The sequence below is a fragment of the Schistocerca piceifrons genome, chromosome 2 (genome assembly GCF_021461385.2).
Source record: "Schistocerca piceifrons isolate TAMUIC-IGC-003096 chromosome 2, iqSchPice1.1, whole genome shotgun sequence".
NCBI classification, from domain to species: domain Eukaryota; kingdom Metazoa; phylum Arthropoda; class Insecta; order Orthoptera; family Acrididae; genus Schistocerca; species Schistocerca piceifrons.
In genome coordinates, this window is record NC_060139.1 from 852,950,167 (window position 1) to 852,966,410 (window position 16,244).

Here is a 16,244-nt window from a genome sequence, read left to right on the forward strand (position 1 = left end):
CACCAGAGAATAGAGCTTATCACTACGGAGACAGTCCCACAGGCTACCCCAAAGTCGTAACACAATACACACAAGCCATTTGACGATGGAGGTTAAAGCTTTTGCAATGCGATGTGAAAATAAATAAACAGCGGTTTTAACAGTAAACCTGTTGTTTCATTCGACATTAAAAGGACTCTACCTTATTAAAGATTATAGCACAAACGCTCTAGAACGTAGTTCGTTATTATCAAAGATATTAGTTTTAAGATGTAGTAAAAGGAGCTGCTGGACAGAATCTTTTTTATAAACACTATCCAAAGCACAATTTTCTCTGACAAAGCTTTTCTAATCAGCAAGTTAACTCCTTTGTGCATTATGTCTAATGCTAAACCCTTGAAGTGGAGGAGGAGAGTAGTGTTTAACGTCCCATCGACAACGAGGTCATTAGAGACGGAGCGCAAGCTCGGGTGAGGGAAGGATGGGGAAGGAAATCAGCCGTGCCCTTTCAAAGGAACCATCCCGGCATTTGCCTGAAGCGATTTAGGGAAATCACGAAAAACCTAAATCAGGATGGCCGGAGACGGGATTGAACCGTCGTCCTCCCGAATGCGAGTCCAGTGAAACCCTTGAAGTCTTTTAATACAGCGTTTTTAATCCTGCCATTATAATCGTACTTCGTAGTATGTTGTAAGAAAAGATACATACCGATAATGACAAAGGACTACAAAAGGTATCCATATCATGAAAAAGATGCTACGACACCTAGCTTTTTCGAGTTCTCTGTATGATGCTTTTCTTCCTTATGGTTCTATATTCTGAAGAAAAAAAATAATGTTGTCTTTGTGTTCTCTCCACTCAAGAAAATGAATACGTAAGTCATTAGTAGTTAAAATTTTGCAGGACAAATTAGTTTCTTCATTTTTATATAACTTGGAAAAATAGCTGAACTAAAGCAATTCGTTAAACGTACTAGGTGGTTTTCCAACCGAAGTTGTGATCTATTTTTACTGTCTAAAAACTGACCAGGAATTTAATTCTCTAAGTAGAAAATACTCATTCTGTACTTAATGTGGTAAGCACCAAACTTACTTTTTCGAGTCTTGTCTAAATTTAGTGACAAACCGTTTGCCTCGAATCATTGATTGATATTTTTGAATATTACATTGGCTACCCTTTGAGAAACAGGGTTTGGTTTGTAAAATTAGGAGACTGAAGAATATATGCAAACACTTTTCATTGTGTGAAAAAGAGAAGGTACACATCGTTTCTTATTTTGTTTTCATACAAACTACACTTAAATGTGCACGCACACTTTACACTTTCTTCATTTTTCTGGAAATCGAAGCAACTGACGATGAGTAAAATTTGCAAAACACAGTTTCGTAAATTAATAAGTCCTTGACTTGCATCACAGCGACGCTTCTTATCCCATACTGTTTTCTGCTGACGTGACAGCGGCTGACGGACCATAACAGTCAGTTGCAAAGCCTGTAAAACGCAACCATTCGGTGTCTCCATGTTCTTCTCTCCCTCCTACCATAATTTTTCCATTCCCTCTGTTCACATTTGTTCGCTCAGGGCTGGGTTACACTGCGCACTCTCGCCCGGTGTTCCACATTCCGCAGGGTATCCTCACTGATGCAAAGTCATCCCAAGCAACGAAAAATTCCGACCCCGTTCCTCTTCGCTTTATCAGTATTTCGCCGGCCATAATGATGTGATCATCGACGGACCGTGAAGGCAGATAACCCGGCCTGCACCCGCTTGCTAGCTCATGGCCGTGGCCTCGTCGCCTCCATACTAACGTTTTGAAACGCGCGGTTTGGCTGGAGGGAGGATTTCAAAGGGGTTGTGGGACGAAGGAATGATTTCTCACACAGGATTCCCATGTAGCACAGAATTTCCGTGCCGCATACAAGAGACCAGGAGAATGTTTGTTGCTCTGTTTCTTCGCACGCAACCAATTGCTGAAAGCCACAATCATATTTCTCACCAACTCCACTTACGAGTCTCATCTAGTCGAATAAGATAAAGACAGTGGTAACTGGTATACACTATTAGAAATTCTGGGATAGCAGGGATGAAATAAAGATTAGCTGCAACTTGTCCAGGAACCAGAATTCAATTATAAGAAGAAACAGCAGTGCCTGTTTTGCTAAGAATTACGAAGCAATGTACCGTACTTCTTAATAACATAGGGACTGCTATTTCTTATTTTTTCGCCAATACCAGGCCCTCGACTCTCAAGAAATAGCTCCTTCCGGGAATATTCATAATTTAAGAGTGCAGATTGTGACACAAGGGCGACGAGGTATGGAAGATTGGGTATGGCCGCAATTCGTGCACGTATACCTGAAGCAATTAAGGCGACCGCTCGCGTAAAGCGGGAAACCCGGGTTCGAGTTCCGGTCCTGTACAAATTTTCATTGTCGTCATTATAATACAAAGCCGAAGGTGGTTCATATTCGCGACTGCGAATGCATTTGCTGTAGTCGTAAGAGTCGAAGGATATGAAGAGGATGCAGTACATATTGAAGTACTGAGATAGTGTCCATCTTCAGCGCGATGTTTCGATTGTATTCAAACGAAGAGCACTCATCAACTGTTTCGTTTGAATACAAAATTGTTTTACCAGGTTGTTGGAGGAGAGTATTTTCTCTTCCCCTTCTCCAATAAGAATTCAGACTCGTCCTGTGTGTTACAGGATAGTCTGCATTTAAAACTTGGAATACGAACCAAGGTAGACGCATGATGTTTTTTCATCTAAAAAAGGCATTGCCAGTGATGCTAGTCACTTAAGCCTTGTATGCCATTTCCCTCACAGATACTGTAGAGTTTCCCAGAACTCTTCCAACAAATCAAGGTCTTCCATTCGCATCCATAATACTGTTTATACGTTGTCGTCCTACCTCATATCGTCTGTTAGTGTCAACCACCTATAGTTCAAAGATGTGCAATGCTCCAGACGCTTCCACAGACCGTTACACGTGTGAGCGAGGCCAAAGCGCCGCCGGAAGTCTACTATCTATTGTACAAATTATAGGGTGTTTCAAAAAGATTACTCAGATTTCGTAAGACTACCCTTCTACATGAATGAAGATGAAAACGTGGAGTGCGTTTTAACCCACGCGTAGAATGTGACAGCTGAAAATGGGTGTTTCATGGATTTGTGGGTAGTCTCACTGACAATTAATAAAATGTTCCGGGCTATTACGCCGTGGTCAACTGGATTTCACATTAAAACCCAACGTTTCGTCCCCATCTGCGGAGGATATCTTCAACGGAGATCGTAGCTTCTCTGATCGTCCGATTCACAGCCAGGCTCGCAACTACGTCTCCTCAGCCAGCACTGGGTGAGCTACGACGCCAGCAATGAATGCAGTAACTCCAGATATGCGCACGTAAGTATGGGAAGAGTTCTTCTATCGTCCAGAGGTTTGTCGTGCGTCAGGTGGAGGGCACACTAAATATTTGTGATCTGTTCCTAAACGTAATTGTAAAAAGTATCCCAAGATTGTATGCGCAGGCATGTAAAAGATATACACTATCTGATCAAAAGTATCCGCACGCCCCCAAGTAATGCAGAAATAACCACAAGATGTCACGAGGGACCAGCATAATGGGAGGTAGGGAGTACTGTGCTGTCAGCAGAGAAGCAGTTAACAATAGACTGGGTCGTTGGGGAAAGCTCATTGACTTGGAAGGTATATTTGCCACTGGTTGTCACCTGAGTAACAAATGCATCGGGGACGTTGCAGTCCTTCTAAAACTCCCCAAGTTGACCATTCGTGGTATGATTATAAATTAGAAAGGAGAAGGAACAACCTTAGCTAAACCAAGTCCAGGCAGATGTCGTGTACACGGTCCGTCGAGTATTAGGTGGTTAGTTGAAAAAAAACGCATGCTGTCAATGGATGGAATCACTCTTGAGTTCCACAGTGCTACTAGCAGTCCAGCAAACACAACGACGGCGGGTAAGAAGTTAAGAAGAACGGAGTACAGTGGCCCAGAAGCTCCTCATAGGCCACAGTCGAAACTAAGCGACGCTTGAGGAGGTGTAAAGAGCGACGGCACAGGACAATGGATGACTGGAAACGAGTGACTTCAAGAGCTGAATCACGCTATACTCTGTGGCAATCCGGTGGACGGGTTTCGGTTTCGCAGATGTTTGGGAAACGTTACCTGTCATCGTGTGTAATGGTAACAGTCAAGTACCAAGGAGGTGGTGTTATGTGATCGGGGTGTTTTTCGTTGTTAGAGTGTAGTCACTTTATTGCGCTTAAGAGAACGCTAAATACGGAAAGATATCAACGTCTTTTAGAACATTACATACGGCATACAGTAGAGGAAAAGTTGGGAGGCGATTACTGTTTGTATCAGCATGACATGTATCAGCATGACAATGCAGTTATCATCAAGTAGTATCTGTGGGGCAATGGTTTGTGGACAACAAAATTCCTGAAATAGACTGGCTTGCCCGGAGTCCTGACCTGAACCCAACGGAACACCTTTGAGGTGAGACAGAACGCTCCAGATCCCAGCGTGCAGCATCACTACATTCTCTGGTTTCGTCTTTTGAGGAAGACTGGGCTGCCATTCTTCCACAGATATTCAGACACCTCACTGAAAGTGTCGCAAGCAGACTTCAGGCCGTTATAAAAGCGCAGGGTCGACACTCCCCACATTAACGTCTACTAATAAATATCGGCATACTTTTGATCAGATAGTGTACCTCTGTAAAATCGGATAGTCTTTTTGAAAATCACAACGTAGTAGTCCTATAGATAATTTAAAACCCACTCAAGGTTTTTAGGCCTCATTCACGAAGAAGACGTAGTCTTGAGAAATCGCGTGAATCTTATTGAAGCATTTACTAACTGATAGTGGAGATGGCACAACAACCAGTAATATAGGTCTACGATGGAGAAGCAAACAGTTTTAATTGCAGGGTTGAAATTAATATTTATTTACCAATGACCCGTTTCGCCAGATTCGGGACTTTTCGTATTGGCTGATATTAGATGGTGTTTGGCACACGGGATTACAAGCACACAAAATGTCCCAGCAAATAACTGCCCTCGTCAAATATTTGGAAACATCGTGCGGTGCCCTTGGTGAAGCATGCAACGTACTCCAATGAATACAAAACAGGATGAGGCCTACATATATCTGTCACTATACAAACAAGCTGGAGGTGTAGCTGCTCATATTCTGGATACGCAAATAGTATTATTTACGTATAGTAGGCCTAAAACAGGTGAAACGCGTTACTGGTAAAGAAATAATAACTACAACCCTGCAACTAAGACTGTATGTTACTCCATCTTTTTGAGGTACCCTGCATTTCTTTTAGGCGAGGAAGAGGAGGTGGAGGAGGAAGAGGAGGAGGAGGAAGAGATATAGTGTTTAAGGTCCCGTCGACTAGAGGTCATTAGAGACGGTTCACTTAGGTATTCCCACAGGGACAAGGGATTGAAGCTGGGTGAATGTAATCGCTGCTCCCCTACTTATCCGTCGGTCATTACAGTCAAGAATACACTCTGTCTAACATGGCAACTAATTCAATTGCTCACAGCTGCACATCCCTCAATATTAACGACTAGTTTCAGGCCGGTGTATATGCTTGTTATCTGCAGGTAGCAATCACAGCGAATCCTTTGACAGCAGTGCTTGACGAGGCTAGTGATTGAATCGAGCGTCAACCGCGAAATTTCTTGCCGCGCCAAATGTCAGAGTTGGTGCAGCGTAGGCTGTTGGCCGGGCCGGGGAACTGCTTTCTGACGAGCGGCCGCTGGTGCAGTTACGCGGCAGCCAATTACGAGAGTGAAGGGCTGACATTTAGAGACGTCGTGTTCCGTGACATAACATCCTCGTCCGTTGCGAGACATCTCGGTGTCTGGATCCGGGCGAGCGGCCGTTTGTCTGTCAAATATTGCCTGCAGCGAGCAGAATGGACAAATCGTGATCTACACCAAGTACACGAAAGGTTAAACAAGCTTTCTTTAGCCCACACTAGCGCAGTAGATGCAGACACACAGGCACCTAAACGAAATGAAAAAAAAAACTTTCCACGGCGCAAGCGTATAAATAACTGAGAGCCACCGATTAGTCACTATCTAGCAATGAAGTAATATGTCTGACATGTAAAAGGAAAGGAGCTGAAAATAGGGTTAGCTGCGCAGGGCGTTCAATACCTAATGTAACACTTTATTTTCTGAAAGTAGGTTGGTCTTATTCAGAATTCCAAAATACCATATTATTCCACAGTCTTATAGGTGCAAAACCTTGGACGCGCGGGATTAGGCGAGCGGTCTGCGGTGCTGCAGTCATGGACTGAGCGGCTGATCCCGGCGGAGGTTCGAGTCCTCCCTCGGGCATGGGTGTGGGTGTTTGTCCTTAGAATAATTTAGGTTAAGTAGTGTGTAAGCTTAGGGCCTGATGATCTTAGCAGTTAAGTTCCTTAACATTTCAAACACATTTGACCAAAACCTTGTTTTTCAATATAATCTCCGTTCAGTGCGATGGCCTTACGTCTCCTAACTGGCAGGGCCGGTATGCCCGCATGATACCTCTCTACTCGTCGACGCTGGAGTAAAGGTCTTGCTCCATGAATAACCTCGCCACAGTCCGAGTACTCCTTTCCACGGAGTGCCCCCTTCACTGGGGCAAACAGATGGAAGTCGGAGGGTGCGAGATCTGGGCTGAAGAGAGGATGAGGAAGATCAGTTCGATGTAATTTTGTAAGCTCCTCTCGGATTCGCAGACTTTGTGTGAGGCCTTGCGTTGTCATGGAGAAGGAGACGTCGTTTCTTCAACTTCCTAAAGGTAGCACAATACACTTCACAGCTGATCGTTGCACCATGAGGGAGGAAATCAAACAGAATAACCCCTTCAGAGTCCCAAATGACGTCATCATGACTTTATCAGCTGAGGGCGCAACTTTGAACTTTTCCTTCGGAGGAGAGATGGTGTGGCGCCACTCTATGGGTTGCCATTTTGTTTCCTGCCGGCCGGAGTGGCCGAGCGGTTCTAGGCGCTACAGTATGGAACCGCGCGACCGCTACGGTCGCAGGTTCGAATCCTGCCTCGGACATGGCTGTGTGTGATGTCCTTAGGTTAGTTAGGTTTAAGTAGTTCTAGGGGACTAATGACCTCAGCAGTTAAGTCCCATAGTGCTCAGAGCCATTTTATTTTTATTTTTTTGTTTCCTGTTCGAAGATGAACTTCGAAGTAATGAACCTATGTTTCATCGCCTGTGACGATGTTCAACAAACAAATTTTACGATCAGCCTCGTAACGCGCAAACAATTCCGCACAGATTGTTCTTAGCTGGTCTTATGATCTCGTTTTTGCCGGCGATGAACACAGCGGACACATCTTTCAGTACCCCCACTGGTGGATGTGTGTATCAGCACTCCTAACAGACACATCCAGCTGAGCAGCGACGTGTTTGATTGCGGTCCTTTGATCACTTGGAATGAGAGTGTCCGCACGTTCCAACACTGCAGAAGCCACAGCAGCGTGCGGCCGGTCGCCACGCGGGATATCGGGCACGTTTGGATGACCTTCTTGCGATGATGACAGATACTTCGCCCAACGACTCAACGTGCTTTTGTTCATTGCGAGGTCTCCGTAGACATTCAGTAAGCGCTTATGAACACCTGCGATGTTCTGCTTTTTCGCCAAAAGAAACTCAATGAAAGTTCTCCGCTTGGAAAGCATCTCCGTTAAACACGCCATTTTGAAGGCTGCGTTACAGCGGCGCCATCTATCAGAACTTCATGAAATTACAGGGGCTGAAGCGGGAATATTCCACAGTAACCCACAATAAATTCCACATATTTTCAACCGAAATCGGCCGAGAAAAGAAGTGTTGCATTACTTATTGAACACTACTTGTAATAAGGCACATCTGCAATGCCTGACAGGTAATTAAAACAACTTTGAAGTTTTGCAAGTATCGCAGCAAGGGTGATTGGCGGTGAATGGCACCATCTGTCTTGTCATAAACGGTTTGTTGCTTTTTAAAAGTTCCAGAAACATTACAGGCTGTTTCTAGAGGAACAATAAATACTCCCGAAAGTGAACGTTTAGACTAATACTAATCAAACATTCCATAAAACATGTCTACATTTTTTACTGGTTACGGAGATACAGTTCCTTATGGGGATACGTTTTTATTTCACGTGTTGGTATTCCAGTTGCTCCAGGTTTATTTATCGATTTTTGTTTTGAAGTTCGAGTAGTGAAGCTGTGACTGAGTTTACATAACTGAATTTTACAACTGTGATGAAGATTGTGATTTCTTGGCCAATTTCATCGTATCGTTGAAGCATGCCTCACATGTTTACAAAAGCTAAGTATGTGGGTGTGATATCAGTGTACGCTTGTTGTAATGGAAACACTGCTGGTGCATGTAGAGAGTATGGCGGATGATTTTCTAACCGCAGAGTACAAGATTCAAGGATCTTTTTATATGGATATGGTGTCTGTTCTTTCGGACATGTCCGAAAGAACAGACACCATATCCATATAAGTATATAGTTCTGGCAACACCGGCCATGACCTTCTTCTTCTGTGCGGATGCTCACATATTCCCCGAACTCTTACGGGACTTGGTAAGAATGTCTTCCACGAGTAATGAGTGTGTTGGGGTGGGACACTATGAATGTAGTGTGTGGACATACAAGGTGAGAATGTGGGTCTCGCGGGAGGCGTGCGCGAGATAGTCCCTGCAGTCGCGCTATCCTCCGTGCCCTCGGTGGCTCAGATGGATAGAGCGTCTGCCATGTAAGCAGGAGATCCCGGCTTCGAGTCCCGGTCGGGGCACACATTTTCACCTGTCCCCATTGATGTATATCAACGCCCGTCAGCAGCTGGAGGTATTAATATAATTCTAATTTCAAGGATCTTTAGTCGTGTTTTCACTGTATCCGTCTGTGCAGTGCCTAGTAGTCGTATCTCAATTGCACGTGCAAATGGACGGAGTATGGACGAAGCTGGCCTCATTATTCAGCTGGTAGAACGTACTCTTTCAACAAGGACATGCAGAATTTCTACACGTATCGTTGTTCCACATACAATAATATGGTAGACATTACTTGTGCACGGCCTCTGTCTTTACGATTTACGTCTCCGAGAAGGAGATGAAAGTAGGTGAGTGGAATTTTGTCTTTGTTTAAAGGAAAATCGCCGAGCAATCCAATGAACAGTATTTAATAATGAAATCGCTTTCACTCGTGACGGTATCAATAATAATCGTAACCCACACTGGAGATCCGAAGAAAACCAACTTGTCTTTGTGCAGACAAATTTTTTAGAACGCTTCTGTATAAATTCATGGAGTGATACAATAGAGAATCAGTTGATTTGCTCTGTTGCGTTGCCGTATAGACTTAGAAGCCTCAGTTATCTAGTCTTGTTTGAAAATGAGCTTCCAGCATTACTGGAAGAGGTTCCTTGATTACAAGGACGATTATGTTCTTCTCATATGACGCAGCCCCTGCACATGACAGTTATGTAAACATAACATTGCCCGGGCGATAATGCGACCTCTAAGGTTCCCGGAACTTGCATCTCTAGACAGCTTGGACTGTGAGTAGCACTGATCGCCAATATGACCTCAAAAGCGCTGCAGGTGGCGTTGCCAAGATAATTCAAAAGTACATAGACGTCGAAGGTGGAATTTACAAAACCTAACTTTGAAATTAATCATTTGGCTTTGCTTGACACCTTCTGCGAGTATCTGCTTGGGTCACATTTTAACAGCTGTATCTCTGTAACCAACAAGTCCTGGTTAAATTCCAAACCACGCCGCACTATCCCATGCGGTGAGGGTATGATGGTGATCCGTCCGTCGGATGGTACAGTGAAGCCACTAGTGCTATTTGCGAAGAGCAGGCTTTGTGCCGGCACGGGTGTTTCATACCCACAGTTCTCTTCATCCATTACGACACAAACCCAACAATACACCGTACAAGCACCGAGAAATCACTTCAACTTGCACTTTGTGAACAGTGCCAAAGCAGGAATCGTGCATTTGCCCCGAAGCTCTCATTTGCTTTGTATGGTATCACTTTGACTTCTGTATTGCAACTATTCAGAGGAACGCCTTCCAGTGTGAATGCATGCATTACAAGGGTGCGTAAAATTTCGCGGCACTCTCTTAAATGTTCCTATTTACTGACATGCAATGAAATAAGTACCTAAGTACGTACCAAAAAGATACTGTATATTTTACGCAGACACATGTTGGGTAGACTGTTGTCTTGACTGTTTTAAAACATAAACAACAAACCCACAACATAGTATAGTCACTACACTTTAAGCTTTTTTTTTTTAATTATTATCCATGCCTTTCGGGGGCAAACCAATGATGTCGAAATATCAGCAGTATTTCGTTTCTTCTTGGAAGGTACTGCGTGTGTGTTTCACACATTCATTGTTTACAATGTTTTCCAGGGATGTCAAAAGTAGTAACTCTTAGCTGAGCACCTGCTGATGGAGCATCGTAGATAAAAGTACATTAATGTTTCTACTGAATTTTCAAAGTCCAACGACCTCATGTCACCTATAGGAAATCATCAACAAATACTGCAACCATCTGGTCGTTGATTTCCCAGTGTTTTGACACGCTACCATTCACCAGAAGCCACAATCGATTAAATCTGGCATTCAGTTGAAGACGTAACCACATCTATCATCCAAACTCAATCCGATTCGACGCGGGTAAAGAACCTATTGAATATTTTTACTTGAAAGTTTCTTTATAACTTCTCAAACGCATACTTTTTTGAAGTTATGAGAGTCATATGACAAAACATAAAAATAAAAAATTCGAATACAGTAAAAATTGAAAAAATGTTACTTGTTTTTTAAAAAATTACCCGTGTTAAAATGGACCGTTTACCAATTGCGAAAAGGTCGATATCGTGTTGATGTATGGCTACTGTGATCAAAATGCCCAACGGGCGTATGCTGCTCGGTATCCTGGACATCATCCACGTGTCCGGACCCTTCGCCGGATAGTTACGTTAAATACGGAAACAGGAAGTGTTTACCCACATGTGAAACGTCAACCACGACCGGCAACAAATGATGACGCCCAAATAAGTGTTTTAGCTGCTGTCGCGGCTAATCCGCACATCAGTAGCAGGCAAATTGCGCGAGATTCGGGAATCTCAAAAACGTCTGTGTTGAGAATGCTACATCAACATCGATTGCACCTGTACCATTTTTCTATGCACCAGGAATCGCATGGCGACGACTTTGAACGTCGTGTACAGTTCTGCCACTGGACACAAGAGGAATTACGGGACAATGACAGATTTTTTGCACGCGTTGTATTTACCGACGAAGCGTCATTCACCAACAGCGGTAACGTAAACCGGCATAATATGCATTATTGGGCAACGGAAAATCCACGATGGCTGCGACAAGTGGAACATCAGCGACCTTGGCGGGTTAGTGTATGGTGCGGCATTATGGGAGGAAGGATAATTGGCCCCCATTTTATCGATGGCAATCTAAATGGTGCAATGTATGCTGATTTCCTACGTAATGTTCTACCGATGTTACTACAAGAAGTTTCACTGCATGACAGAGTGGCGATGTTCTTCCAGCATGATGGATGTCCGGCACATAATTCGCGTGCGGTTGAAGCGGTATTGAATAGCATATTTCATGAGAGGTGGATTGGTCGTCGAACCACACCATACCATGGCCCGCTCGTTCACCGGATCCGACGTCCCCGGATTTCTTTCTGTGGGGAAAGTTCAAGGATATTTGCTATCGTGATCCACCGACAACGCCTGACAATATGCGTCAGCGCATTGTCAATGCGTTTCCGAACATTACAGAAGGCGAACTACTCGCTGTTGAGAGGAATGTCGTTACACGTATTGCCAAATGGTGGTGGTTCTGAGCACTATGGGACTTAACAGCCATGGTCATCAGTCCCCTAGAACTTAGAACTACTTAAACCTAACTAACCTAAGGACAGCACACAACACCCAGTCATCACGAGGCAGGGAAAATCCCTGACCCCACCGGGAATCGAACCCGGGAACCCGGGCGTGGGAAGCGAGAACGCTACCGCACGACCACGAGCTGCGGACTATTGCCAAATGCATTGAGGTTGACGGACATCATTTTGAGCATTTATTGCATTAATGTGGTATTTACAGGTAATCACGCTGTAACAGCATGCGTTCTCTGAAATGATAAGTCCACAAAGGTACATGTATCACATTGGAACAACCGATATAAAATGTTCAAACGTACCTACGTTCTGCATTTTAATTTAAAAAACCTACCTGTTACCAACTGTTCGTCTAATATTGTGAGCCATATGTTTGTGACAATTAGAGTGCCATCTATCACAAAGCGAAAAAAGTGGCCCAACTAAAACATTCATATTTCTTTACGTACTACACGAATATGTAATAAAAAATGGGGGTTCCTATTTTAAAAAACGCAGATGATATCCGTTTGACCTATGGCAGCGCCATCTAGCGGGCCAATCATAGCGTCATCTGGTTTCCTCCTTCACGCTAGACAAGTTTCGTTCTTTGTGGTTTTTTCGTTTGATGCTTAGTTCGTGAGCTACTTGGCCCGGTCACGATCAAGGGACCATCGTGTGTGTGTTTTTTATTCCCCACTTAACACTGTCGATATGTAACGAACATAAATAAAATGGCAAGACAGCGAGAGAAATAAAGACAATTTCTGGTTATTGCTTATAGCATTGGCTGGGAGTTTCACATAAAACTTCTGACTCTGCTGGAAATACCCGCTGACAGCGTTCTGGTCAGCCCGGCTGCGAGACGCTGCAGCGGCGTCCGGAGTCGGACCTGAGACGGGAGTAATTTAAAGAGGAGGCGGGCGCGGCGGCGGCGGCCTTTGTTCTCAGCGTGGCGGGCCTCGCCGATAAATCCGACGGCCGCGCCACACCGCCTGCTTGCTGGCCGGCTCGTAAAGCACCCTCCGCCAGCTAACGGGTCTTCTGATGAGGCAGTCTCCCAGCCAGTCGTAGCGTGAGGGCCGACAGTGTCGTGGAACCAGGACAGAGGATGGCAAACTTACAGACACTATAACACTCTGAGGTGACAAAAATCACAGGACACCTCCTAATATCGCGTAGGGCCTCCTTTTGCCTGGCGTAGTGCAGCAGCTAGATGTGGCATGGAGTCAACAAGTCGGTGGAAGCCCCCTGCAGAAATATTCAGCCATGTTGCCTCTACAGCCATCCGTAATTGTGCACGTGTTATCGGTGCAGGATTTCGTGCACTAACTGACCTCTTGATTATGTCACGTGGGTGTTCGGTGGGATTCATATCGGGCGATCTGGGTGGCCAAATCATTCGCTCGAATTGTCCAGAATGTTCTTCAAACCAATCACGAACAACTGTGGGCCGGTGACATGGCGCATTGTCATAAAAAAAAAAAAAATCCATCGTTCTTTGGGAACATGAAATCTACGAATAGCTGCAAATGGTCTCCAAGTAGCCGAAAATCGGTTCAGCTGGACCAGAACCCAGCCCATTCCATATAAACACAGCCCACACCATTATGGGGCAACGGCCTTGCCGCAGTGGATACACCGGTTCCCGTCAGATCACCGAAGTTAAGCGCTGTCGGCTGTGGCCGGCACTTGGATGGGTGAGCATCCAGCCGCCATGCGCTGTTGCCCTTTTTCGGGGTGCACTCAGCGTCGTGATGCCAACTGAGTAGGTACTCGACCGAATAGTAGCGGCTCCGGTCACAGAAAATCATCATAACGACCGGGAGAGCGGTGTGCTGACCACACGCCCCTCCTATCCGCATCCTCAGCTGAGAATGACACGGCGGTCGGATGGCCCCGATGGGCCACTAGTGGCCTGAAGGAGAGCTAAACACCATTATGGAGCCGCCACCAACTTGCACAGTGCCTTGATGACAACTTGGCTCCATGGCTTCGTGTAGTCTGCGCCACATTCGAATCCTACCATCAGCTCTCATCAAGTGAAATCGGGACTCCTCTGACCAGACCAGGTTTTTCCAGTCGTCTAGGGTCCAATAGAAATAGTCACGAGCCCAGCAGAGGCGCCGCACGGGATGTTACGCTGTTAGCAAAGGCACTTACGACGGTTGTCTGCTCCATAGCCCATTAACGCCACTATCCTAACGGATACATCCTTCGTACGTCCCACACTGATTTCTGCAGCTATTTCACGCAGTGTTGTTTGTCTGTTAGCACTGACAACTCTACGACTCGACGCAAACGCCGCTGCTCTCGGTCGTTAAGTGAAGGCCGTCGGCCACTGCGTTGCCCATGCTGAGAGGTGAGGCCTGAACTGTGGTATTCTAGGCGCACTCTTGACACTATGAATATCAGAATATTGAATCACGCACGATTTCTGAAATGAATTGTCCCATGCGTCTAGCTCCAACCACCATTCCGCGTTCAAAGTCTGTTAATGCCGCTCGTGCGTCCATAATCACATCGGAATCCTTTTCACATGAATGACCTGTGTACAAAAGACAGCTCTGGCAATGCACTGCCCTTTTACATCTCGTGTACATGGTACTACCGCCATCTGTATACGTGCATATCGCTATCCGATGACTTCCGGTCACCTCAGTGTAGGCTGTTGCAACTGAGCTACAGCTGTTGAAACGGAAATCGGAAAACGCCTTTTGTTGCTGTGGTATCGCCATCTTGAATCGATGCGCACTGGATACTGAAAGAGGGAACGAGCTTGGGGCACCAGGGGAAACCCTGACGGCTACTACGTCAACTGGCAACTTAACGACTACCGCCAAGGTAAACTTACAAGATATAATTTAATGAAATCGGATGAACTGTTTTCAAGTGTGCTGTCTACCAGAGTAAGCTTCTTACAACACTTTTGGGAAATTCCGTGTAAATGCATGGAAACTTTGTACGGATTTGAGCATCCATGACCGCTCTTTCTCAGCTGTGCGTTCCAGACGCAATACATTCGTCTCGTAAACATGTGGGCAATAGAAAAAAAACATGGTATTGGAAGCAGAATATGAAATAGTAATTCTACTAATCTCAATATCAAATGTGCCTGTTCTTCAGCTCCATTCACTGGTTTCAAGCGGAGAAAACGTACGTCATTTGTTTACAGCGATGTATACCTCAGCTGTCGCTGTTAATCTGTCTCGTCACGGTCTTGCGCTCTTTGCCCGAAAGACATAAGCAACAGCTCATTCATCTTGCATTCCTTAAATTGTTCCTCCAGCCATCTCCACTAAACTCCTACATAACGGTAAATGGGCTCTACAGAATCGGGATGCGGGGCTTTTTATAGTTACTGGACTGCCGAATGCTAATGCAAATAAGAGCTCTAATATTTTCTTTTATAATAAATTATTTAGGGTCGCCACGCAACGAAGTTGGAAATAAACTAATTACAATTAATTAAAGAATTATTAACTTCTTGCACAGTAATCATTAAGATGTCAGTACTCTCATCAAATGAACACTGATATTAATTTACTCAAAAGCGTAATCATACTGAATGAAAGCAGTTAGTTAAATTAAAACATAATTCCTTAGAATCTAATTAATATTCAGAATTTGGGCCTGCAAGAATACTGTGCTTTGGTAACGACAGGCTGGATGTACTAAGATCGATTTCGGAAGGGGTGGCTGCGTTGATGGATACTATTTAACTATAAACACAATTTATTTAAGCAAAAACACAAGTAAAACACTATAAAATAAATAGAATGTAATAACGCTTGCCGTTGCCTTAGTTAACTTTAACACTGTTTCAAATGGTGGAATGGTGACGGACCACATGAAGGGGAAGGTATGAGAAAACACAAACATCAAAGTGGCAACACATGCTTTAGGAATGCTTGCAGAATGAATGCCACACTTCACCCATGCCTCTTATCAAGTCAGTGTAGAGCGTTACACACACTGATCTTAACCATGCGTATATTCTTTTGACCTTTTCCGCCTTACGAGATTAAGGAAATCATTTTGAATTGTCATTTATTTCATCTTATAAACATCACAGTCATGCTTTCTTGAAGAAACGTGAGTTCGAATTTTAAAAAAGATCCTTTTCTGCATGTTTGTTTCTTACCCGAGAACGACGATAATATTGTGAACAGATAAATTTATTGTTTCAAGTATTGGCGGGGAAGTCTCCAAGGTCGATGGGAAGAAATGAAAGGCAATGGAAATGGAGTTTTGGAGACTAAGTTGGGTAATGACAAGGGGACACAAAATAAGAAATGAAGAG

General features: G+C 44.4%; 1 protein-coding gene and 1 non-coding gene across 2 annotated transcripts in view; both read left to right on the plus strand.

Annotated features, from left to right (window-relative positions):
• Positions 1-16,244, plus strand: part of LOC124775933 (proline-rich protein 12-like) — an 83,651-nt gene that overhangs the window by 16,732 nt on the left and 50,675 nt on the right. The window lies entirely within an intron of this gene.
• On the plus strand, positions 8,737-8,811 carry Trnat-ugu. The gene has a single exon. It is a non-coding gene; the product is annotated as a tRNA-Thr (tRNA).